Source organism: Sminthopsis crassicaudata, chromosome 3, assembly GCF_048593235.1.
Source record: "Sminthopsis crassicaudata isolate SCR6 chromosome 3, ASM4859323v1, whole genome shotgun sequence".
Taxonomy (NCBI): Eukaryota; Metazoa; Chordata; class Mammalia; order Dasyuromorphia; family Dasyuridae; genus Sminthopsis; species Sminthopsis crassicaudata.
In genome coordinates this window covers 327,936,122-327,962,891 of record NC_133619.1, presented here as the reverse complement: position 1 = coordinate 327,962,891, position 26,770 = coordinate 327,936,122, and the positions used below count along the sequence as shown (strand labels likewise).

The 26,770-nt window shown below is 37.1% G+C and overlaps 1 protein-coding gene across 2 annotated transcripts in view; it reads left to right on the top strand.

Moving 5' to 3' along the window:
- GPR156 (G protein-coupled receptor 156) overlaps nucleotides 1–26,770 on the top strand; it is a 109,564-nt gene that overhangs the window by 4,665 nt on the left and 78,129 nt on the right. The window contains exon 2 of one of the 2 annotated variants that reach the window (XM_074301333.1): nucleotides 9,277–9,406. The exons of the other annotated variant lie outside the window; for it this stretch is intronic. The gene's annotated coding sequence lies outside the window, so the exon portion shown is untranslated. The remainder of the gene's footprint in view (nucleotides 1–9,276; nucleotides 9,407–26,770) is intronic. 2 annotated transcript variants of the gene reach the window in all.

Sequence of the window (26,770 nt, the reverse complement as noted above, 5' to 3'; positions counted from 1 at the left end):
GGATCGATCACAGGGATAGTGACTTGATACATAAAGCTGTCAACTGACAATGCATTTATGATCTCTGTGAAAATAGTTCTGTCACTTAGGATCTGCCCCCCCTTACTTTGAAGCATCAGCTTCCTGAATGAGTTTGAGAGAAGGGAGTGAGAAAGAGGTTGGAGAGATGAATGGAAAAGCTGCTGTTGGGGTAACTTGTTAGGTGTAAGATTTTTATGTAGAGCCAAAAGCACAATTTTAACTGCACTCAAATTTTGTAAAGCTAGACTGTGGAAGGAAGCAGGGAAGAGGGAGAAAGATAGGGCAGGGGGAAGTATTCATTCTACAGCATGATCTATGGCATATGACATCATCTATACTGTAAAGCTTTTGTCGGAGAATGGAAAGCATGAGGATTAGTATAAGATCCTCCGCTGTCTTTCCCCCTCTCCAAGGGGCAATCCTCACTGAATTCCCACTCTTAAACATCCTGGGCCATCACCACTTGCCTTGACTTTTGTCTTGCCACTGGAGAGTGGGGCTGTTGAGCTATGTCTCATTCCCATTCACTCAAAAATCAAGATATCACTCTTCTATTGTCATTGTTCTCTTTGAGAAAGGACAAATAAAACGAAGGTGGAGGGGAAGGAGATGTGTTCCTGGGAAGCCATTTCTATTAAAAGGAGTTTCCTATAGAATAAGAGACCCTTTAGTTTAAAGCAGAGGTTTTTTGTTTGTTTTGTTTTGTTTTGTTTTGTTTGTTCTCCCTAGGAGTGATCCATCTGATTCTATTTCTTAGACTAGGATATTCAGATTTTTTGACTCATGTTCTTCTGAAGATCTAAGATCCTTATATTGTCTTTGAATCAATGTTTCAAGGTTGTAGAGAGATCATGTGTTATTTAAATGTTGTTGCTTTTTGTTTCTCTTTTATCAGATAGTCATTCATTAATTAATAATTGCTAATTAATTGATCTTTCATTTATTTAGAGGGATTTATCACCAGAGATACAAGTTTGTTTGTTTTCTCTCCTCTCTCTTCTCTCTCTCTCTCTCTCTCTCTCTCTCTCTCTCTCTCTCTCTCTCTCTCTCTCTCTCTCTGTCTCTCTCTGTCTCTCTCTCTGTCTCTCTCTGTCTCTCTCTCTCTCTTTTCTCTCTCTCTCTCTCTCTCTCTCTCTCTCTCTCTCTCTCTGTGTCTCTCTCTCTCTCTGTGTCTCTCTCTCTCTCTCTCTCTCTCTCTCTCTCTCTCTCTCTCTCTCTCTCTCTCTCTCTCTCTCTCTCTCTCTTTCTCTCTCTTCTACTAGCTACTTCTTCAGTATAGATCCAAAATTTTACCATTTGTTTCCTTCTGACTTCTCTCAAGATTCTGACTTTTCTTTTAACCCATTCTGAGAAATCCTCCTGTGCTCCGGGCTTTCTTGGGAATCATTGGGTTTTATGTTTTATCTGATTTTAGTTCAATTTTCCTAAATATGCAATCCTTATTTTAAGACATTTGTAATCTTTTGGTAATTTTGTTAAGTTCATCATCCCTTTTAATTTAGTGTCTTTTCTGTTGATGAATTTGTTTGTACTCCCAGGTTTTTTTTATGGAATTCCATTATCTTGAGATCTTTGGTGCTTTTAATCTTTTAAACCTCTCATCTTCTCCTATTGTTCACTTTCTAAATCCTCCTCCTTTGGACTGGACCTCAAAGCCATCTTAGCCTCCTTCCAAGTTGAGTAATTTACTTTTGATCGTCCTTGGTCCTGATCCCAAGTAACTTCTGAGTTCTCTGGCTCAGCTAAGTCACTGTCTATCACTTTCCACAAGCTTAGGGAATGATATAATGGATGTTCCAGTCAGAATTTCAGCCATTTTGGAGTTTCCTAACCTAGGAACCTTTTCCATTCTATTCCTTAACCTTCTCTGTAACTGTCCAGAGTTGAGGTCCACTGCTTGTGTGCTTGCAACAGAATACTAGGAGCCAGCAGTGGTATTATATATCAACAAAGACTGTAGTAGTTGTAAAACCTCTGAGTCCCAAAGCACAAGCCCATGGGTCAGTTTATGTCACTTGGTTGACCATGGGGACAGATGGAGAAGAGGAAGTGGATTCTCTACAGTTAATAAATAAGGCTTACATGATGCTACCTCTTTGCTTTCTAGTATCCTGGGATCCTTTGTAATCATTCTACTTCTGACTCATAGTTCCTCTTAGAATTCTTTAAAGCTAGTGAAAAATGGAGAAAATATCTAGTTCTCTGGCTAGCACAGTGTTTGATGCAGAATAGGCATTTAATAACCTTGTGTAAAATGTACTCTTTCTGCCCCACCCTACCTCCTATCCCCTCTTGCCCATCTTTCATGTGCTCATTTTTATACTAACCCTTTCAAAAACTGAAAATTCCAATAACACTTAGGGGTTTTTTATATAGTTTTTTTTGTTGTTGTTTTTAGTCTTTGCCCCTACATATGTGAATTTTAAAATTATGACCTATCAGTTATATTTAAATAGTTGAGCCATGAAAGTTGAAATACTTTGACATTCTTGTGAGGTTTGCTATTCTTGCATCTATGTAAGAGGTTGTAGATGTTATACAGAATAAGCATTTAAAATTTATTCATTGGTTTGCTGACATATTTTCTTTGTTTCTGCCTTCATTTCAAATTCTTTTAACTTTGTGTACATTTGTTTCTCTCTTTAATTCCTTCCTAGTTTTATTTATTTTTAATGCCTTTATTTCATTCAATCAAAAGACCTCTTCTTCTCAGCTATGTTTTCCTAACCCATTTGATAGCATAGTATATATTACATGCATTCCATTTTGAGTTTTTTTTTTTTTCTACATAAGCAGGTCAGTTGCTTGCATAAAGAGAGAAGACAGAGACCAGAAGTCACAGTAGAAGGGAATGGACTCAGTCCAATCAAAGCCTGAGCTTGTGTATTATTGCTGAACCTTGTCTTTTTAGTCTTTAGTATCTTCAGTAGTCTTTAGTAGATTTAAAATTAGAAAGGACTTCAGAGATCACCTCGTCTAACTCTCATTTTATTTTCATATGATCATAGAATTACACATTTAGAGTTTTGTTTATTTCAAGTGCTCTCAGAGGACTTGAACCCAAATTCTATGCTCCCAGAGCCAGTGCTCTTTCCACTGTACCAGGAAGCCTTCCTTCCTTCTTTTAATCCTAGGTCAAGTTTTGCTGCATTCATCCAATATATGCGCTAAGTCATAAGACCCTATCCCCTATACTTTTTATAGCGTGTTCATCAGACCAACTATATACTCTTTGAATGATAATGATAAATATCAAATATAGGTATTATATTCTAGAGAGTGCCCAATGAAGAACTATTCTGATGCCTGCTCATAACATGGAGATAACCCTAGGTTCAAAGGTTGTGGAAGGAGATAGGACAAAACTCCAGCACATCCTACCAAGACAAAGTTTTAGAGCAGAGGTGACTGTTTCTCATCTAGAGTTAGCCAGGAGTGTTTTTTCTATAGATGCTCCTCATCAGATGTTTGATCACTGGTACATAAATGCTTTTTGACAATAGTAACTTATGAAGCCATCTATACACAAGGTACGGGGTCACACTGCTGGGAAGTATCTCATTTGGAATTTGAACCAAGGCCTTCCTGACTCCAAATCCAGCATTCAATCTACTCTACCAGGTTACCTTTTAGCTATGTAAAAGTGGACTTGTAGGTGGGTTCCTTTGCATTGGCAGTATTCAAGTAGGGACATTTTAGGTGTTTTGGTGAGGATTTAGTGAGGATTGCTTAAGGGATCTGGGTCTAGCCTTGCAGTTCCTTCCAACTTGAAAATCTTTTGATTCTTTGTTTAAGGGGATTTCTTATCCAGATACAGGTTGGATTGAATGGTCACTCAGAACCTTATAATTCTGTGGCTTTATATTTACATGATTGGGGATATTTTTCCAAGTGTGAGTTGCATCAGGTGGCCATAGATGTTCTCATTCAACTCTGAGAGTCTGAGTGGAGGAGATTTAATTTGTGTTAGAGAAGAGAGTATCGATGCTGATTAAAGCAATTCATTTCAACTGGACAAGTATTTTTTACATATCTCTCATTATTATAGGGTTTTTAGTATTATTTAGGTAGGAAATGGCTATTATGTGCCAGGAACTCTGGTAGAATGCATAGACTAAAAAAAAATAACAAACAGAAAATAGGAAAAAAAGAAAAAAAAAAAAAAAGAAAGAAATAGTTCTTGCCCTCAAGGAGTGGGATCAAATAAGATCATCCTATTTCCTTCTTTTTCTACTTCTAGATCTTGTGAAAAAAAAGAGATTCCCTCATTCTGAGAGCACTCTCCTTCTTCTCCTACTGATCTCCCTGACTTCATTTAAATCTCAATTGAAATTCCATCTTCTACAGGAAGCCTTCCCTAAATACTCTTAATTCTATTGTCTTCTTTCTGCTAATTATTTCCTATTTGTCTTGTATGTATCTTACTTTGTCTATATTTGTTTGCATATTGTCTCTCTTGTTAATCCTCAAGTTTCTTGAGAGCAGGAGCTGTCTTTTGCCTTTTTGTATCTTTAGCAGTTAATATAGTGCCTGGAATATAGTTTATTGATTGATTGGTCATCTCCAAGAATAGAACATGTCAAATGAGGTGGAGTAGAGATAGATAAAAAAGAAATAAAGTCAATTTTAAAATCCTTAAAGACTAGGGTTAAATGATTTTTAGAGGGACTCTACCTCTGAGTGAGGGAGCAAGGACTACTCTGTATTGCAACTTCAGCAGAATTTGAGAATTGATTTTATTTTTGACTCATTGTTTAATCAAAGGAAAGCTCTTCTTTCCTTTTTTGGTCTCAGTTTCCCCATCTTAACTTAACAAGAAAACATAGTCATAGAACCTTATTAACAATGTTGGAACACTAGGATACTGTAAATTGATGCAATTCAGAATAGTAAAAATATGAGTGAGATGAGTGTATCAGGGAATAATTATCTTTCCAATACTTAGGAAATATATTTAAAAGTCAAATGTAGACATCTGTCCATTTGCCTTCTTTTCTGGAAATGAAATGTATCAGGAGACCCACCTTTTACTGAGAAGAGAAAAGGAACTCTTCGTTTTTTCTTAATGTAGAGTAGTAGAGACAGATGCAGTCCCAAAGGGGTTGAGGTTGGGCTGAATAATTTCACCCCAGAACTGCTGTCATGACAGAAGGCAGGAGTTTTGAATTCCCAGTGATCTAGCTGATTTGGACTAATTGGACTATCCAATGGCTCTATATTGAGTTATAGACCTACTCCTTTGGTATTACTAAAATATTATTTTTCTACTTTCTCAGAATAAATGTCATGAGTGTTGTGCCTCAGTTTCCCTAAACTGTTTTGCCTCAGTTCCTTTTATTGTCCTGCCTAAATCTCCCTGGTTGCAACACCTCCCCCTACTGCTCATTAGGACTGAGATAATTAGGGCTGTGGCGACTCTGGCATTCCAAAGGATAAAACTCCAAATGTCCTATCTCAGATACCTAATTGGCATTGTCTACCTCTATCTCTTCTGACTTCCTGGTTCTACTTTGACTATCTCCTTTACTCCCAATTTATAAGAATTTATGGTCCTACTCCCCATTCTGTCAGAATCAAATTGATGGTCCATTCCTGCTCTCAGTGCTCGGACTCTGCCACGGCCTCTGTCTACCCTGGTCACTTAGAGCCAGGTATATATATATATATATATATACATATATATATATATATATATATATTTCATAGGAACTTCACATTTCCTGCTGGATGCTTTGAGACATCAGCCTGGGGGCAACATGCCCCCAGCACAATATATCCCTCTCAAATAAATTATTAAAAAATTCTCTAATCTCTATCTTGCTTCAATTTCTCCAGCATTACATGAGAAACTTGTAGATAAGGAATATTTGTCAATGTATGAGAGGTTTGGATATTTTCTCACAAAGGAGGAAATTCCTTCCACCTATGCAAATTTCCTTTCCTACAACTTAAAGTATTAGTGAATTGCCTAGAACACACAGCCAGTATGTGTCAGAAGTAGGATCTCAGGATTTTTTTAATTCCATAAAATCATAGTTGTTGTTATTCAGTCATTTCAGGCATGTCTGACTCTCTGTGACCCTATTTAGGATTTTTTTGGTTTGCCATATCCTTCTTCAACTTCTTTTCCAAATGGAGAAACTGAGGCAAACAGGATTAAGTGACTTTTCCAATAAGTGTCTGAGGTTGGACTTGAGCTCGGGGAGATGAGTTCCTGACTCCAAGGCCAGTTTTCTTTCTATTGTGCCATATAATAGCAGACCAAAAAAATGGGGATTGTTATATGTACATTACTTACTTTGCATAATTTTTTTAAATTATAGCTTTTTGTTGACAAAACATATGCATGGGTAATTTTTCAACATTGACCCTTGCAAAAATTTCTGTTCCAACTTTTCCCCTCCTTTCCTCTACCCCCTCCCCTAGATGGGAGGTACTCTCATACATGTTAAATATGTTAAAGTATATGTTATATACTTTATACAATATACATATACATATTTATACAGTTGTCTTGCTACACAAGAAAAATCAGATCTAGAAAGAAGGTAAAAATAATCTGGGAAGAAAAACAAAGATGCAAGCAAACAATAACAGAAAGAGTGCAAATGCTATGTTGTGGTCCACACTCACTTCCCAGTGGAACTGATTTGGATCCTCTCATTGTTGAAGATAGTCACTTCCATCAGAATTGATCATCATACAGTATTGTTGTTGAAGTGTATAATGATCTCCTGCTTCTGCTCATTTCACTCAGCATCAGTTCATGTAAGTCTCTCCAGGCCTTTCTATATTCATCCTGCTGGTCATTTCTTACAGAGCAATAATATTCCATAACCTTCATATACCACAATTTACTCAGCCATTCTACAATTGATGGGCATCCACTCAATTTCCAGTTTCTGGCCACTACAGAGAGGGCTGCCACAAACATTTTTGCACATATGGGTCTTTTCCCTCCTTTAAGATCTCTTTGCGATATAAGCGCAGTAGTAGCACTGTTGGATCAAAGGGTATGTATAGTTTGACAACTTTTTGAGTATAGTTCCAAATTGCTCTCCAGAATGGTTGGATCCGTTCACAACTCCACCAACAATACTTTGCATGATTGTTGGAGGAAAGGGAAATGCATTATAAACCTTAAGTCATTTGTAAGTGAGCAATTTTCTATGTTACAAACTTTGGCAAAACCCGTGCTGTCATATAAATGAGCTGTGAACTAATGACCAGAACTAATGAGAGACAGAAAGTACACTGGAAAGACTAGAGGGAGAGGCAGAAGTCCTGGATCCAAATGCTACTTACTCTCTAGGTAGTCTTGAGCAAATTACATCTCTTCTCAAGACCACCACTTCCTCATTATGGGGTTTGAATTGGATGATCTCTAAGTATCCTTTCAACTCTAATTCTGCTCCAACATGTAGCAGCAGTAGCAATCATTGCAACTTCATCATCTTACCTCTAGTCCAGGATAGAATTCTTCCTTACGTCATTTAGATGATTGTAAAATTTATTTCTACATTTGGTGCTAAACTTGACATTTTAAAACAATAGTAACAACTCACATTTGGATGGCACTTTAACATTTACAAAGCACCTTCCTCACATCAGTGCTGAAATGTGGTACTACAAGTAGTTAGCTTTGTTTTACTGGTGATTTAACTCCTCACCTGTGGCCCCAGAAGGTTGATGTGGCTTGTGTATGGTAATATGGTTAAGTGGATTCAAATACAACTTTCCAGTGACTCCAAGTGCAGTATTTTTGGCTACCTTTTGCTGGGAATATGAATATGGAAAGGGCATAGGATTTAGAGGCAGTAGACTGAATTCAGGTTAGAACTCCAACCTGTATTAGCTTCATGTCCTAAGTCAATCATTTAGCTCCAGTTTCCTCCTCTGTCAGATGGGAATAATAATATTTATCCTGCAATATTGCCTAGAATTATTGCAAGAAAGTGCTTTGTAAGCTTTGGGACTTGAGGTCTCGATTTCCTTCTTTGGGATTCAGTTTCTTGATTGTGAAAATTAGGAAGTGGGACTAAGTGACTTTTAGGTTTGAATCTGTGACCCTAAACTATAAAGTACTATGTCATTATTATGATATTATTTCCCACTTAAGATCTGGGGGCTGTGTGGTACTTGGTTTCATAGAAATTAGAGCTAAAAGAAAGACTTTGGAGGTCCTTGATTGGAGCCCCCTCGTTTTAAAGATAAGGAAACTGAAATACAGAGAGATGAAATGATTTATTCAGAGTCACACAGATAATAATAACACTAATAATAATGGCTAACATTTACACATCACTTACTATATGCCAGGCACCATGTCAAGCACTTTGCAATTATTTCCTCATTTGATTCTCACAACAACCTTGGTGGGGAGGGGGGGAAGGGGAGAAGGGGAGAGAGAAGAGGAAATAGGTGCTATTATTTCCCCATTTTACAGATGAGAAAACTGAAGCAAACAGAAGTTAAGTGAGCTTCTCAGAGTCACACAGCTAGGAAGTGTCTGAGGTAGGATTTGAACTCAGATCTTCCTGACTCCACATTTAACACTTTAGCTACTGTAGTACCAGATAACTAAAGTTGAGTTAATGGGTTCACAGCCATATTCAGGTAATTTTTACATCTTTCTACTTGGTCAAATCAGGGCTTCATGTTTCTTATTTATAAAATTTATACACATGTATAAAATATACTTATATATTAATATACACACACATATGTGTTTAGGTAAATGTGTATGTACATATATGTGTATGTTATGTATGCACATGTACATATATACACATATACATAAACATCTCCACACATATATACATCTACCCTTTGAGCCAGTGATACTACTACTGGGTCAGTATTCCCAAACAGATCAAAGAAAGGAGAAAAAGATGCATAGTGCCTGGCATATAGTAATCCTCCAAAATAAGTTAAAGGAAAGAACATAAACATCATAGATATCTGGTCAATATTTGTTGATGAAATATTTTAGACCACTAGAAAATGTGAAAATGTACCATTTGTTATTATTCCTTTCTTCTCTACCCTCTTTTCTCCTCCACATTCACTCTCTTCTTCACCTTTCTCTACCCCCAACATCATTTTGACTCTACTCAGGTACTGAGCATTGTGCCATAGACATGTTTAAGAATTTATGAGAATGGCTTAGAGTCAGAATCTGATGAAATATTTATTTGTTTCCATGATATTTATATGTTTCCAAGGGGGTATCAATTTCAATCTCTCCATCTCTAGGTCTTTCTAAGAGGCGCCTGTCATTGCAACACGAAGGATCTCATACTGAGAGATAAGACACAGCCAGAGAGCTAGCCAACATTCGTTGAGCACCCACTGTGCTCCAGGCCCTTTCTTACAACAAAACAAGGCAAGTAATCATCAAAATATTTTGGTGCTGGTTTAGAGATAAAGAGGATCAGTGGAACAAATTATGTGCAATATACAGAAGCAAGTGATCATAGTAATTAGTGTTTGATAAATCCAAAGATCCCAGCTAGGACTCATTATACAGCAAAAATTGCTGGGAAAACTAGAAAACAGTCTGGCAGAAGCTAGGTATAGACTAATATCTCATTCCAGAAAACAAAATAATCTCCAAATGGATACACAACTTATATTTAAAGGGTGATATCGTTAAGTCAATTAGAGTGGCAAGGGAAAAATAGACAGAGGAAGAGTTCATTACCAAACAGGAAACATAGAAGATCACAAAAGATAAATTGGACAAAAGACAAATATGTAATTTGATTACGTAAAATTTTTTAAAAGTGTACAAACAAAACCAATGAAAAGAAAATTAGTAAAGAAGCAGCAAATGAGAAAATCTTTCAGCAAATTTCTCTGATAAATGATCTCATGTAAGATATATATATATATATGTATATATATATATATACATATGTACACATATATAGAGAGAATTAATCAAGTATATAAGAATAATAACCATTCTACAATCAACAAATAGGTAAAGGATATAAAGAGGCAGTTTTTAGAAAAAGAAATCCAAGTTATCAATAGCCACATGAAAAAAATAATGCTTTAAATCACTAATAATTGGAGAAGCATAAATAAAAACAAAACTCTGGGATTCTATTCCATGCCTTTTAAATCAGCAAAGTTTGCAAAAATCAAAAATGACAAATGCTGGAGGAGTTGTGGGAAAAGAGATACATCAATGCATCCAACCATTCTGGAAAGTGATTTGAAACTGTGCCCAAAAAGCCATTATACTCTCTCTGACTCTGTGTGTGTGTGTGTGTGTGTGTGTGTGTGTGTGTGTGTGTGTGTGTGTGTGTGTGTGTGAGAGAGAGAGAGAGAGAGAGAGAGAGAGAGAGAGAGAGAAGCACACAGAGAGAAACAGAGATACAGAGAGGGATGGACAGAGAGAGAGACACAGAGAGATACTACTACTGCCTCTATATTCCCAAAGAGATCAAAAAAAGCGGAAAAAGATCCACACGTTAAAAAAAAAATTATAGTAGTTCTTTTTGTGGTGGCAAAGAATTGGAAATTGAGGGGAAGACCCCAAATTGGAGAATTATGGAATATTATTATGTATTGTGCTATAGGAAATGATGGTGGTTGATGGTTTTGGAAAAACCTGGCAAGACTTATACAAACTGATGAGAGAAAAATGAACAGAAGCAGAAGAACAATTTATCTAACAATAGCAATATTGTAAAGGCAATCAACTTAGACAGTCTTAAGTATACTGATAAATGACATGCTCAACACAATTCCAGAATATTCATGATTAATATGCTACTCACCTCTAGATATAGACATGATAGATTCAATATTCACTGCCTTTTTTAATGTTGTCAAATTTGGGAATTAATTTTGCTTAAAGAATTTTGTCTATTATTTTCTCAATGGGTAGGAAAGGGTAGGAAAGAGAGAAGGAAGACTTTCATTAATAGAAAAAAGCACAAGGCATGTGGTCAGTGAGAAAAGGGGAAATTTTAAAAACAAACAAACAAACTAGAAGGTATAGCTCTCTATCCCAAAAGTCTTAGAGTGTCCACTTAGGAAGATAGAGACTAAATTCATGAAAATTCCTGCTGAACAGGAATGAGCTAAGCAGAAGTACATTCATATAATTTTAAAATGCTACAGATTATACTGGACAGAGAAGTAGTCCTGGAGTCAGGGGTCCTGGATTTGAATCCTGACTCCGTAACTTACTCCAGGTCAGAGAAAGAACAGCAGGTCTGAAGTCCTAAGTTCAAATCCTACCTACAAAGTTTACAATCTGTGTGACCTTGAGCAAATGGCTTATCTGCCATAAGTTTCCTTATTGGTAAAATGAGGTTGCAGGAAACCTTGGAGGTTCCTTCAGATCTATGTTTATGATCTATGATCATCTATTTTTTAATATAAAGAAGTTGATATTTGTTAGAAGTTCTAAACTTGGGATTCAGAAACTTATTTTGTTTTGTCTTATAAAAGTTGACAACTATTTTATTAGAATGTGTTTCCTTTGTAGTTCTATTTATTTTATTTTTTGCATTTAAAAACATAATTCTGAGGAGTTCACCAGACTGGCAAAGATTTCCATGACCTATAAAAGGGAAGAATCCTTACTTTAAGTCAAAGCTTCTTAAACTGTGGGTCTTGAGCCCATATGAGGTTGTGTAACTGAAGGTGGGGACTGGGAAAAATTTGGCAACAGTAAAAGATTTCTGAATACAATAACCAAAAATTAGTTCAAAATCAAATGTGTAATGAACTCAACGTGTTTCTAGCAGAAGTTGACTATGTTGCATTGGGTGACTTCACTGCAGCCTTGGTTCTGTACACATAGCAGGTGCACTTTGCACTACACATGCACAAACACTGCCAGAAACACCTTGGCTCAGATTCTAGATGGGGGTCACATAAAATGTTCTCTGTTGAAAGGGGGTCATAAGTGGAAAAAGTTTGAGAAAGCCTGCTTTAAGTAACCAAAGTCTCTTCCAAATCTCAATACTTAGAAGATGAAGGAAGACAGAAAATAACCTTCCCAGGACCATCAAGTTGGGCTGTTGCCTAGGGTTGTGATATTGGAAAATGGCTCTGAGACTGAGTATTTATTGAACATCTCTTAGGAATTGTCCTCAGTGATCCAACAATGTGATCTTGTACTGTTATATATAGGTATGTGCAGAAAAATAAGGTAGTGTACCTCCCACCGTGGAGTCAATAGTGTAGTAGCTATAACTGATACTGTATCTCATCCAACTGACTACAATATAAGGGAAGAATATTAAATGACTTGTCCAGCATCCCACAGGTGGTACAGCAATATAACAGCTTCTGACTCTAAATTCAATACTCTTTCCACCAAATTATCTTATTTTAAATCATCTAATATTTGTATGTATTTCTTATTTGGCTCCGTCTTTACCTCTGTAGCATCTGGCACAATGGCTTGTAACCTAGGGGACTCACTTTGGAGCCACAATGCAGTTCTGCACTTCATAGTCTAAATTCGGCTTCTTAAACTTTTTCCACTTGTGACCCTTTTTCAACTGAGAAATTTTTATAACACCCAGTCTCTAATCTGAGTCGAGATGTTTCTGGCAACATTCATGCATTCAATGGTCCAAAGTGCACATTTCTGTGTTGTTCAAAACCAAGGCTGCAGTGAAGTTGGGCAATACAACACAAGCAAGCACTGCCAGAAATACCTCAGGTTCATTGTGCCCTTGATTTTGAATTAATTTTTGGTCAATGTGTTTAGAAATGTTTCACTGTTGCCAAATTTTTTATAACCCCTACATTCAATTACAGGACCCCATATAGGCTTCAACCAACAGTTTGAGAGGCCTTGGTCTAAAAGAATTGGCTGGAGCATTGAGGGTTTGAGTGGCTTGCCCATGGTCACAAAATCAGTATTTACAAATAACAATAGCTAGCATTTATAGAATGCATTCATATATTATCTCTTGTGATTCTCACAACATCTATTATTATCCCCATTTTACATATTAGGAAACTGAGGTGGAGAGAAGCTAAATGATTTGTCTGGGTTCACATAACTAGTAACTATCTTTGACAGGATTTGAATAATGGTCTTTCTGACTCAAACTCCAATGTTCTGGCCACCAGAGCTTTGAGGTTTTTCCCCACCTATTGTTGATATTTGATCATTTCAGTCTCTCCTACTCTTCATGACCTCATTTGGGATTTTTTTTTTTCAAAAATACAAGAGTGGTTTGCCACTTCCTTCTCTAGTTCATTTGATGGCTGGGGAAACTGAGGCAAACAGGATTAAGTGACTTAGAACTTGCCTAGTGTCACACAGTTAGTAAGTATATGATTTGATTTAAACTTCTTCCTGACTGCACCACACCTATTTACCTACCTACCTACCTGGCTTGAAAGTAAGATAATAACATAGCTCCTTCTATTCAAAATCAGCCTCTAAGAACTATGTTTCACTGCCATTCTCCTTGAATATAGTGGGATATCTATGAACCAGTTAATGCAATGAAATGTCTTCCTGGTAGAATCCCCACATGCTTATAGTTGATGGCAGACAAAGCAAAAAACCAAAACCCAATCATCACAACTGTCATACCTCCAAAACAATTAGCATCCCATCCTGCAGATTATTCTTAAATGGGACACCAATCCTTTCAACCAAAGAATTATCAGTGGCACATTTGCTAACAGCATAATTTTGCAGCCTGAGTGAAATACAGCTTTCATAGAATTACTGATTTACTATACATCTCATCCTAAGAGCAGGACTGTCAGGTACAGACTAGGCAACAGTTAGCAAAAATCCAGCTTTTCTTCTCTTAAGCAAAAACTTTCTCCTCTTCTAAAAGACACATGTACTTGAGAGACAGACACCTGCCTTTTTATGGATGATAATATAGCCTGTGGTTCATAACCACATACCTTCTTTCAAAAGGACTCGGGGTTCTGCCCTTTATTTGGCTGTTTTACAGTAGTCCCTTTTCAGGGGGTCAAGGTTGGCTTCCCCCTCATTCCCCACCAGATCAAAGGAGCAGAAACCCTAAGAACCACACATCTCCCACTGAGCTACACAGACCTGGAATTCCCATTGCCAATTAAAAGATCCCTCCCCAATAGCTCTCCCTGTGGGCCTCTTCTATAGCAAGTTCCTTCTCTCTCCCTCTCTTTCTCTTTTTTCTTTCTCCCCTGTTTTCCCCCTCCAGGAGTTTCCTACACATTCAGGACCAAACAAGCAATGAGAACTCTTCTGTGCCAAGTGTGGATTAGATCAACTCTGTGGGGAAGAAGGTCTGAAATATCTGGGCTCCATTGTGTGTGTGCGTCTTGCCTTTTGCTTGGCCAAACTGTTTATAGTTTCCTTTTTGCTCATTTATTTCATGCTGTGGAATTATACATGGTCTGTAGCTGTGGTAGCAGCATCTTAGGGCTCTGGGTGTGTTCTATGGGGGGAGGGAAGCAGACCTTAGAGACCTGGAGTCCAACTTTTGTTACAAAGCCTTACCTTTAAAATTCTGTACTCCAGTAAGTACTTGTCATGCTCCTGGTTTAACTGAGAAACTACCAAAAATAGTCCTTTAGTTCCCCATCTTAGTTCCCCTTTTGATTTTCTCCTTCATGAGAGACATAGGATAAGTAGAAAGGTGGCTGACGGGGGGATCTGAAGACCACAAATGTCTCTGAATTCCCCTACATCCCAGGCCTGGCTGAGATTTTATCTGTAAAATATGGAAAATATATTGGATAAGAGGTTTTTAACCCTTCTTGTGTCATAGATCCCTTTGATGATCTGGCAAAGTCTATGGACACCTCAGAACAATATTTTTAATAATAGTATTTTATTTTTCCAAATACATACAAAGAGAGTTTTCAACATTCACCTTTGGAAAATCTGGTGTCCCAAAATTTTCTCCTTCTCTCCTCTCTGTCTCCCCTCTCTCCAAGACAGCAGACAATCCAACATAGGTTAAACATGTGCAGTTCTTCTAAATATATTTTCATATTCATCATGCTGTACAAGAAATATCAAAAGGGAAAAATGAGAAAGAAAAAAAACCACGCAACAACAATAACAAAAAAACATGAAAAAACTATGCTTTGATTTGCATTCAGTCTCCATAGTTCTGTCTCTGGATGTGAATGGTACTTTCCATCCCAAGTCTATTGGAATTGCCTTGAATCACCTCACTGCTGAAAAGAGCCAAGTCCATCACAGTTGGTCATCACATAATTTTGTTTTTATTGTGTACAATGTTCTTTTAGTTCTGCTCACGTCACTCAGTTTCAGTTCATGTAAATCTTTTCAGGCTTTTCTGAAATGAGCTTGCTCATCATTTCTTAAAGAAAGAACAATAATATTTCATTACATTCATATACCATAAGTTATTCAGCCATTCCCCAACTGAAGAGCATTCACTCAATTTCCAGGCAGAACAATATTTTGTAACGTAGAATAAACTACCTAAGATTACAAAAGAACCCAATTTTATTGAACTAGCTATAAAAATCAAGTTTACAGAGCCCAGGTTAAGGACCCCTCAGTGAATAGTAAGGGTTCTTCCAGGGCTAACATTCTATTAGGGAGGCAATGTTTTACTTGCTTGATTGGGGCCAGAGGTCCCAGATTCTCACGGTATTCTGTCACTACTTATGTGATGCACAAATCTCTTAATCGCTCTAGGGCTCAGTTTCCTCATTTATAAAACAAAGAGGTTGAACCAAAATAATTTGTAAGGTGCTTCCCCACTTTAAATCTGTTATTTTGTGGCTCTAAGGTTTTAAGAAGTTGAGGAACAAGTGACTACTTTGATTCTGTGGCACATATATACATAGCAAAGTATGCAAGGATCATGAAGCTTAAGAATCTGTCTTGGGCAATTGTGTGTGTGTGTGTGTGTGTGTGTGTGTGTGTGTGTGTGTGTGTGTGTGTGCGCAAGTATAGAGCAAGTAGGTGATACAGTGGATAGAGTGTAGCCAGAAGTCACTTTCCTACATTCAAATCCAGCCTCGGACACTAGCCCTTAACCCAATTTATCTCAGTTTCCTCAGCTATCAATTGAGCCACAGAAGAAAATAGTAAAATATCTCTGTCAAGAAAACCCCAAATGGATTTTGGATGATGACTTTAGCTTTTGGCTCACAACCAAATACCTTCTTTACAACATGAGTGAAACACAGCCTTTTCAAAATTACTGGACATCTCATCCTATGAGCAAGACTGTCAGGTATAGACTAAGTTACAATTAGCAGAGAATCCAACTTCTCTTTTCTCAAACAAAAACTTTCTCCTCATCTTTCAAGGCTTGGTCATAGTAGTTGGACACAGCTGAAATGATTGAGTAACATATATATGTGCGTGTGTGTGTCTGTGTGTAAATATATACATATTCACATATTTAAGTGTATATATAATATATATATATATATTCATATATATGTGTGAATATATAAACACATATGTGCATACATTAAAGATGAATATATACATATCATTGTATGCTATGGTATGCTATAATATAGTATAATAGCAAAATATAGTATATATGACATAATATAGTATATCATAGTATACTATAATATAGTATAGTAGTATTAGTATGTATAGTATACTATACTGTAATATACTATAATAACATATGCAGTATAATATAACATAATATTTTTAAAATATATTACATATAATCTATAACATAATATTTAGATATATGTGTATGGGTATATACATTTATATTTATAAACAAATAATATTCATAAAACCTAGTGTTAAGAGATGCTTTTCATTATTTTTCTTCCCATTTTTCATTCTCCTTATACCTCTCTTCCCTTCATATGCTCTTCAATCCAGGGCCTGTAGGCTCCTTGGAGCTCTTAAAGCATGCACTCCATATCCTGACTTGGGAGTTTTTACTGACTGTCCTCCATATCTGGATCATAGTTCCTCCTCATCCCCACCCTCTGGCTCTCTACTTTCTCTGACTTCCTTAAAGTCTCAGCTAAAAATGTTGTTTGTCCTTCATTCTTGAAGAGAACTATGACATTAGGAAAGTGAGGCTGGGACACTCAGGTGAATGGGATTTCAGTGATAGAGGGCTGTGCAAAGTCAGCTAAAATACTCTCATCTGAAAGGAGATGTTCCTAAGCTCTCCTTAATCTCTGGGCCTTCCTTCTGAGATCCTCTCCAGTTTAACCAGTATAAATCTTGAACATGATGGTTTGCTTATTATTTCCTTTATTAGACTGTGAGCTCCTTGAAAGTAGGAGATATGTTTTGCCTTTCTTTGCACTTAACACAGTGCCGGGCACTTAGTAAGCACTTGATAAATGCTTGTTGCCTTGACTCGATTTTAGTTCTGCTCTCATTGAGATGTAACCCTTCCCTAAGAACTTCCACAAGAGTTTGGAGAGAAGGCAGAATGGTATAGGTAAAGCTCTGGACTTGAAGTCAGGAAGGCAGGGATTCAAATCCTACCTACTATACTAGGCAGCTCTGGGACCCTGGGCAAGACATGATCCTCTTGGAATCTCAATTTCCTCATCTACAAAATGAGAGAGTTTGACTAGATGGCCTCAGAAACTCCTGCCAGCTCTAAATCTTATGGGAGAGTGGAGACACCATTCCAGCAGAGGACTCTGGACACATAATTAACAATCCAGGGAACAGGAGATTGCTTTGAGATAATGTAGGATTTTAGGCCTGTCTTGGAAGTTGGGGGCATATAAATTCCTTCTATAGGAAACTTTTTCCAACTCCTCTTAATTCTAGTACATTCTCTTTATTAATTATTTCCTATTTATCCTTCATATAGTTTATTTTGTATATATTTCTTTGCATGTTGACTCCCTCATTAGGTTGTAAACATTTTTTTACTTTTTATTGTTTTCCTTTATTCTGATTATACATATACATTAATTTTTTTTCAAAATACATGAATAATGGGAGAGAAAAATCAGAACAAAACAGAAAACCACAAGAGAAAAAAAAAGAAAAAGAAAAAAGTGAATCTACTATATGTTGATTTGCATTTATTCTCCATAGTTCTCTCTCTGGATGCAGATGGCATTTTCTATCCAAAATTTATTGGTATGGCCTTGAATCACTGAACATACTCCCTTGAAATCTATTCATGAATCTTGAGGTTAAGAACCTTGGTCACAGCATCAGGAAGACCTGGATATCCGCCTCACTTAGTACCCACTCAGGCTGTATTATTGTGGCAACTTCTCGGGGCCTCAAGACATTTTCTAAGACTCCAAAGGAGTTAGCCATATGCTTCTGTGGAAGTCATTGTCTTGGTGGGAGTTCTATATATCAATGAAATAGCAGGTTTGAGCCATCCTCATTCCCCCAGCGGAAAAATGCCTTGTTTATATTGTTCTTTGGGGTGTGTTTAAAGTCTTAATTATATTTAAAGGTAATCTAATGAGGTTTTTTTTTCTTCTTGCTGAAAATAGTTTTAAAATATGATGCACTTGGAGTCAAAAGATGTTTTCATTTGTGATATGTTCATCCTGTTTTTGAGGACAGGTTCTAATGATAATTGTTCATAAAACATTTTTGAAAATTTACAGAAGAAAAGATGAGTGGATGAGAGGATTGTTGCTTTTCCCTGGGTTCCACTTTACCGTGACTTCAAGAATGAAAACACAGAACTTGTTGTACCAGAAGCCCCTACTAATGAATATCCTATGAAATTCATCCACAGGCATCATTAACTTTGTGCTCTATTTGTACATCTGAGGTTATCAATTCAAGGAAATGTTTTCCCTCACTTGCCTTTCAAGAGATGGTATGTATAGGAAAGAGAGTGCTATATTCAGAGGGAGGAGATGTGGGGTCTAATGGCTGTTTATAATAATGATGATGATACTTTAATAGAGTGCCTTAAGGTATACAAAGTGTTTAATAAATATTATTTCATCTCATTCTCACAATAATCCTATAAGAGGCAGGTGCTATTGTTAGCCCCAATTTATAGATGAGGAAATGAGGCAGGCAATAGTTAAGTGATTTGTCCAGGATCACATAGCTAGAAAGTGATGAGTCAGGTTATAAACTTGGGTCATCTTGACTCTAAGTAGTAAGATATTGCATCTATGACTTGTATTTTCAGATTATAACCTTAAAAGGCCTTGAGAAGGGGGGCTGTTTGTGTGTTTGTGTGTTTGTGTGTGTGTGTGTGTGTGTGTGTGTTGTGTGTGTAGGATTTGGATCTTCTCTACACAACTGGACTCATTTCAATGAATGTCCTGGCTTGCACAGCAACAACAAAATACAAGTTTAGAGAAACCCAATGCGCAACTGAAACAGGAATTTAGAGACACAGCATGAAACTCTGTCATAAAGAATTTGACTAGGAGACTTGAAGGAAAGAATCCCTTATGTTGGGGAGAGAGTGGGAGGGAAGTAATTCTAAGAGTCTCCACTCCTTGCCTTATTTGATGGCTAGAACCCCCAATAGTAACACTAGCAGTTGTGGGAACTAACTTAAATCTGAGAAACTCAAGTAGCTCCCTGACCCTCCTTCCTGCTGCACCCCACATTTCTCTTAGAGATTTCTTCTCAAAGGTGTGTTTGGGCACCCTACTGCTTTGCTGGCAATGTAAGGTTCTTAGACCTCATTCATTCAGTCCATTCTGTTTGCCTTGAGCACTAGTCATAGGAGCTGGGTTCCCATACCCACCCTTCAAGACCAGTTGTTCAGAATCAACCCGTCAGGTTCCAATGACCACTTTCTCTTCTTAATCTGGTTATTGTCTGAAGCTAGATTCATGATGGTGTGTTATTTATTTCCCTGATGCAAAGAAAGTAGATCATAGCCTGTACAAACTTTAATTAAAGGAGGGCAGCCAAGTGGAATTCATTCTTGGCTTTTGATAGTTTTCAAATGAGAATTTTATTGCATATTAATGAGCACTAATTGCCATTTGTGACTGGCATTTATGGAAATTACACATGTGTGATTTGCATAATAGAATGTAAGTCCAACTCTGAGACTTGTACAAGTTTGTGTGTGTGTGTGTGTGTGTGTGTGTGTGTATGTGTGTGTGTGTGTATACTTATCCCAATGCCCAAGTCCAGTAGTTCTCAAACTTTTTTGGTCTCAGGACCCCTTTTACACTCTTCTAAGTTATCGAGGACCCCTATCCCCCAAAGAGCTTTTATTTATGTGGGTTATTTGCTGTATTTGAAACTAAAACTTCTCAGGGTAACTGTGAAAATGGTTTTGTCTCAGGGTTCTCTGCACCATTCTGAAAACCACTGTCCTAGTCAATGAAAGTAACTGCAAAGATGAACAGATCTCTGAGATCCTTCCATGAGACAGCTTTTAGCAGAGCAGTGATTCATAGCCCAGTTCGTGTGATCTTGCTCATACATACCTGAACTCTGTGGAGGAGGGAGTCAGTAGAACATGTTACTGCAGGTCTGTGAAAGCAGAAGATGTCCCTGTAGTCACTGTCCTATAACAGCTCTCTATCTTCTGAGTTCAGGCTGGGAATTAGGCTCAGCCCCACTTCATTCTTCAGTGTTGAAGGTATGTTCTGAGGTTCCTAAAAACTAAAAAAAAAAAAAAATCAGAAAAGCTTCACTCTTCAAAACCATGCTGACTATCTTTGATTTTGACAAAATCACATTAAGAGGAAAGAACCCAAATTTTTACTTTAAAAGTCTTGATTTTTTCAAGATGTGCAGTGAAATGGGAAAAGGAAAAGAGAAGGCAACAAGTATTTATTAAGCAATTATTATGTGCAGGGATGGTGCTGCTCTTTACAAGTATTATCTCATTTGATCCTTACAAAAATTCTAGGATGTATTATACCCATTTTACGGTCGAGGAAACCAAGGCAGAGATTAAGTGACTTGCACAAAGCTATAAAATGTCTGAGATTGGATTTTAGCTCAAGCTTTCCTGATCTTAGGTTCAACACTCTATTCATAGTGCCATCTAACATTGTTTGTTCTTCTTGAAGAAGACAAAATGACATCAGAAAGGTGATGTCTTAAGTTGCAAGTGAATTGGATTTAAGTGAAAGAAGGCTATGAAAAGTCACCAGCCTCACTCACTTCTCTTTTCCAGAGACATCTGAATGAGGTGGCAAAATATTGCTCAGAAGGACTGGACATGGCCCCAGAAGCAGTGGGAGACCCTGGCCTTTCTATTTCTCAATTTGTCTGAGGCAACATCCATTCAGTGATTAAAGGCTAAGTGAGAAATGAAGCAAAAGAAGTGAAGTCTAACTCGTTGAACCTATATTGGATTAATTGCTGTCTAGGGGAGGGGTAGAGAGGGAAGGGAGGAAAAAATTTTTTGGAATACAAGGTTTTATGAAGATGAATGCTGAAAACTAGTTTTGCACGTATTTTGAAAATAAAAAGCTATTATTTAAAAAAAAATAAGGCCTAGTTTGACTTCATAGAAGAATCAGTCTGAAAGGGGAAGACCCTCAGTTTCTGTTCAGAACAGAAAAATAATTGCTATTTATACCCAATCTGAGCCATCAAAACCCAAACAATGACCACCTAGCATTAGATTTAGCTTTAAAGAGCTGTGCTTCAGATCTTCAGTTCTGCTTTGAATCCTTTTTGTGACTTTGGGCTTTACCTTTTTGGATCTAGGTTTAATTTTTTTTTTCATCTATAAAAAGAGAGAGATGGCCTTTGAGGTTGTTTCTAATTTTAAAATTATAATCTTATGATCTTCAAAAAGATAGAAGGATCACTAAAGTTGAATGCCTTAGTATCATATCAAAGATTCCTAGATATACAGGGGTTGTGCTCCCTGCATAATTCTTCAGATTCCTGAGTATTCAGGTCACTGACGGGTTCCAACCCATTTGGGTGCTCTGTTGGCTTGATATACTCCGTCTAGTCTCCTGTCTAGAGGATTTAGTGAATTATCAAATGAGATAATATTTGTAAAGCACCTAGCATGAAATAGCTGCTATATAAATGCCCATTCCCCTATCCTACTCCACACTCTTCTCTCTTTACATCAGTTCTTTGGAACCGGATTCCTGCCTCTTTGTCCCAGTTTCACTCTAAGTCCTTAGTACTGGCTGATGTCCCTGACCCCTCTGCTTGAATGCTTGGATCTCTTCCAATCATCTGATCAGTCCCTACTTGAATCAATACCCTCGATCTTGGACTCTGTTTGGACTTTGGTTAATGTCTCACCATCTCCACTGATGTCCTGATCTCCTGATTTTGGATACATGTTATAGACTTTCATTTCCATGTCATTATGCTAAGATAGAACAGATCTCTGGCTATGTTTAGATTTGTATTTTATCTTACCCAGTCATGCTTAGATTCCTGGATTTCTGGTAGCAGTTATTTCCAGTTTACTACTTCTTGCTCCAGCTAAGTGCTCAATTATGATAATAAAGATGGCTAAGCAATATAGAATTATAAAATGAATTCTAGACTTGGAATTAAGATACCTGGCCTTGAATCCTATCTCCAATATTTACTAGTGGTTGGATCATGGGTAAATTACTTAGTCTCAGCTTTAAACTAAAACTTCCTACCTATGAAAGGTAGAAAAGCTGAAAATAAATTCACTGTAACATATTCTACAAAAAGGTCATCTAGGCTATGTGTGAAGATCTTAGATGAGACAGAACCCACCACAAGACTCTTCAACTTTTGGATAACTTTTTGGATAATTCAATCAACAAGGTAGTTGTAAGAAAAGTGTCATATAAACCTTGAAGGGAGAGAAACTGGACCTGTGATGTCATCATTATTATGAGTTCCCAGGTCAGGCATCTTTTCTGTCACTCATAGCCTTAGCTGATTATAGGTAAAGTGACTTGTCCAATGTGACACAGTCAGTAAGTATTCAAGGTGGAACTTAAACCCAGTGCTTCTGGAATTTGAAGCCAACTTTCTATGGATAAACCCAGGCTACCTCTTAAAGCACAATATAAATATGAGCATTTACTATGTATTTGATAACCCTGCCCAAAGGACCTCATAGAGTTGTAAAAAATTAAAAAGTTAACTGACAACATAGAAGAGAAGTAAGAGATAAATCTAATACTATTTTTTTGAAGTACAAGATCACATGTGACTGAAATGCAAAAAAGAAGAAACAAATCAACAAAGGGAAGGAAGGAGGAAAGAAAAAGGAAAAGAAAGGAAAGGAAAAAGGAAAAGGAAGGAAAAAGGGAAGGGAAGGAAAAGGGAAAGGGAGGGGAAACAGAAGGAAAGGGAAGGGAAAGGAAGAAAATATGAGAAGGGAAGAAAAAGGGAACAAAAGGGAAAAGAGAAGGGAAGGGAAAAGGGAAGAGGGAAGGGAGGGAAGAGAGAAGGGAAAGAGGGAGGAAGGAAGGAAGGGAAGAGGAAAGGAAGAAAGGAAAGAAGGAAGGAAGGGAAGGAAGGAAATGGTACAGGATGGGAAGAATGGTTGAATTAGGAATCAGAAGTCCTTAGTTTGAATTCCAGTATTGGCACTTATTATGTAACTGTGGACAAATCATTTACTGGTCTTGAACTGCCTTATCTGTAAAAATCTATAAAGTGAGAGATATTGGCTAAGTGACTTTTAAAGGCTTTTGGATTCTAAATCTAATATCCTGTTAGATTTAGATGTAGGCATTGAATTCTCTCAGAAAAAAAAAGATGATTTTAGGCTGATCAAGAGATGATTACTAGTTAGAAAGAGTTAGAAACTTAAGAAAGATTTCATGAGGAAGAACAATTGGAAAAGACCAATAGGATTTGGATAATCAGAGAGGGTGGGAAGGACAGATTTTAATTTAAAAGATCCTCATCTGTAGATCTGCTGTGAACTTAACCAGTCTTGGTACTCAGAGTCCTCTAAGAGGACAGTTATTCAATCCCAGGGGCCCTCTCACTGGTTTGGGTTAGGTGGAAATCCATCCTGGAAGAGATTGTGGAACAGGGAGGGCTGCAGAAGTATCCCTCCTCTCTGGCCTCCTTCTTCCTCATGAATAGGAATTCCTTATTTGAGCCTCCCCCGGGGTCCTGGGATGATCTTTAATGAACACTTAGAAAGTACATAAGGACTTTATTTGGAAACAGTGCCAAAGTTTTACAAGTGTACTTTGAGGTTTTATTGCTAAATCTCTCCCTAGGACAAATGTGAATTTCTGAGAAAGGGATTGACTCAGTCTCATTTCCAGAGTTGGGAAAGAAGTTTACAAGTCCCAGGGCTTAGGCTTCTTCAAAACGATGTACTTTCTCTTTGTACCCAAGCACAGTTTCTTCCACAAATTTCTGATTATAACTTCATAATTATTCCCCCATTAATGGGGGGATATAGAATATACATATATATACACATATATATGTGTATGTATGTTATATACTATATATATCATAATGTATATAATAAATAATAGAGAATTTGCTCTACCCATATCATCCTCAGAATCAAGATAAATGAGATAACATTTGGAAAGTGTTTAGCACAGTGCCTGACACATGGCACTTAATCAATGCTTATTCCTTTTCATTCTATTCATCGTTCAATTCTACCATTGTTTTTCTCTCATGACCTCATCCCTACCACATACATACCTTTTTTTTTTTTTTTGCTTTGAAACAGCAACCTGAGCTGCCAGTCCAGGTTCGTGGAGCAATTTTACAAGATCAAAGCTGGAGGCACAAGGGGTTCATAGCAATAAAATCAAGAGTCTCTTTTCTTTTGCTATAACTAGAATGCTCCATTAGAGAACCCTTCTTTCATCCAATATGAGATTAGGATCTGGGGCTTCAGCAGTAGCCTGATCCTTGCTCCTGTCTGTCAAATCTAACTGAACCTTCAAACTGACATATAAAAGGAAAATAAATCCTAAATATAAAGATCACCTCTTATTTGCTTGAGTAGGAAGCCCACTGCCACATCACCTCAAAACAGCAACAATTGTCAAATAAAATAAAGGAATAACTACTGCAATAAAAGAAGGGAAAGAAAGAAATTCTCACAGGGAAAACTTCAAAGGAATACTAATAGAAAAATTAAAGAAATGAATAAGCAAAAAACTTTAGTGTAATAAATGCCATGGAATAAAGGAAGCTGGGAGAAATCTACAGAAGGAAAGAATGATAAAATAACACGGGGTCCACAAATCCAGAATGGATCTATACTAATAGCCATCAAAGTTGTTAAAAACACTAAAAAATCTGACAGCTACAAAAACGGATAAAAGATTAATGAAATAACCACCCAAAAAAAGAATGAGACTTGATAGCATGAAACAGTTGCTTTGTAAATCACTTACCAGTCTTTTCCTAATCTTTATCACCCTACTAGATTCTCTCTCTCTCTCTTAAATATTCTATCCAGGTATCTCCTCATGTTAAAGTAAAGAAAAAAAAGACAGAAAAATAGAGTTTTTAGAGTGGGAAGAAACTTCAACAACCATCTTTTCCAACTCATAGCCAAAAAGAACGTATACAAGAAATCCCATCAGGCTCTACTTGAAGACCTTAGATGAGATGGAGCCCACTATTCTACTTGGGGGCAATTATAATAGAATCAGCAAGCATCTATTAAATGCTTACAATGTGCCAGGCAAGCACTGAGGATACAAAGAAAAGCAAAACAATAGTTTTTGGTCTCACTGAAAATAGAACCTAATGGGAAGAGACAACATGAAAATAACTATGTACAAAGTTGGGAAGCAGAAGAGAGAGTTTTTGAGACCAGTAAAAAGACAGAGACTTATGAAATGGAGTGTCTTATTATATCTATTTCAAGGATATTCCACACTCCAGTACAGTATTCAGAAGGGAACAAAGTAGAAGAAAACTGGAAAGGTAAAAATAGGATAGGTCATGAAGGGGCTTTAAAAGCCAAACAGAGAATTTTGTATTTTATATTTGATCCTGAAAGTAATGGCAAGCCCCTGGATTTTATTGAGAAGGGGATGAAGAATGATATGCTCAGACTTTCACTTTGAAAAGATCACTTTGGCAGTTGAGGAAGGACTAGAAGCAAACAGGCATTAAGAAGAATTTCCTGACATTAAGTATTTCCTTAATTTACCTCTTTGTAATTTCCACCCATTGACTGTAGTTCTGTGTTCTGGGAATAGACACCAAGTAAAATTCCTCTTGCCCATATCAAACTAAATATGCTAAACTAAAACATATTAAACATACCCAGTTTCTTCAGCTAATCCTTATGTAATGTGAACTTAAGATCCTTAGCCATCCTGGGGCCTTCTGTGGAATGCACTTAAGCATTCCAATGTCCTTCTTAAGCTCTGGGACATAGAACTGAACACAATACTCCAAAGATGGCCTGATAAAACAGAATACAAAGAAACTATCACATCCTCATTTCTGGAATCTCTGCTTTTCACCATTCAGCCTGAGACCCCATTGGCTCTTTTGGATGCCATATTATATTATTGATACATAATAAGCTTGTAGTCCACTAAAACCCTCAGATCTTTTTTTCTGTCTGGCCAGAAGCCTTCACTTTCCCATCCTGAGCTTGTGAAGATGATTTTTTAAACTTATCTAGTGGTACAGTGAAGAGCTACAGGTAGAGCTACAGGTCTGCAGTGAGTTTAAATCCAGCCTCAGATACTAATTATGTGACCTGGGTAAGTCACTTAATCCTATTTGTCTCCATTTCTTCATCTGTAAAATAAGCTGGAGAAGGAAATGGCAAACCATTATAGTACCTTAGCCAAGAAAATCCTCAATGGTTCAGGAATAGTCAGACATGACTGAACAACAACAGCAACAAGTAAAACTTTACATTTATCCCAGTTGAAGTTCTTGTTACTA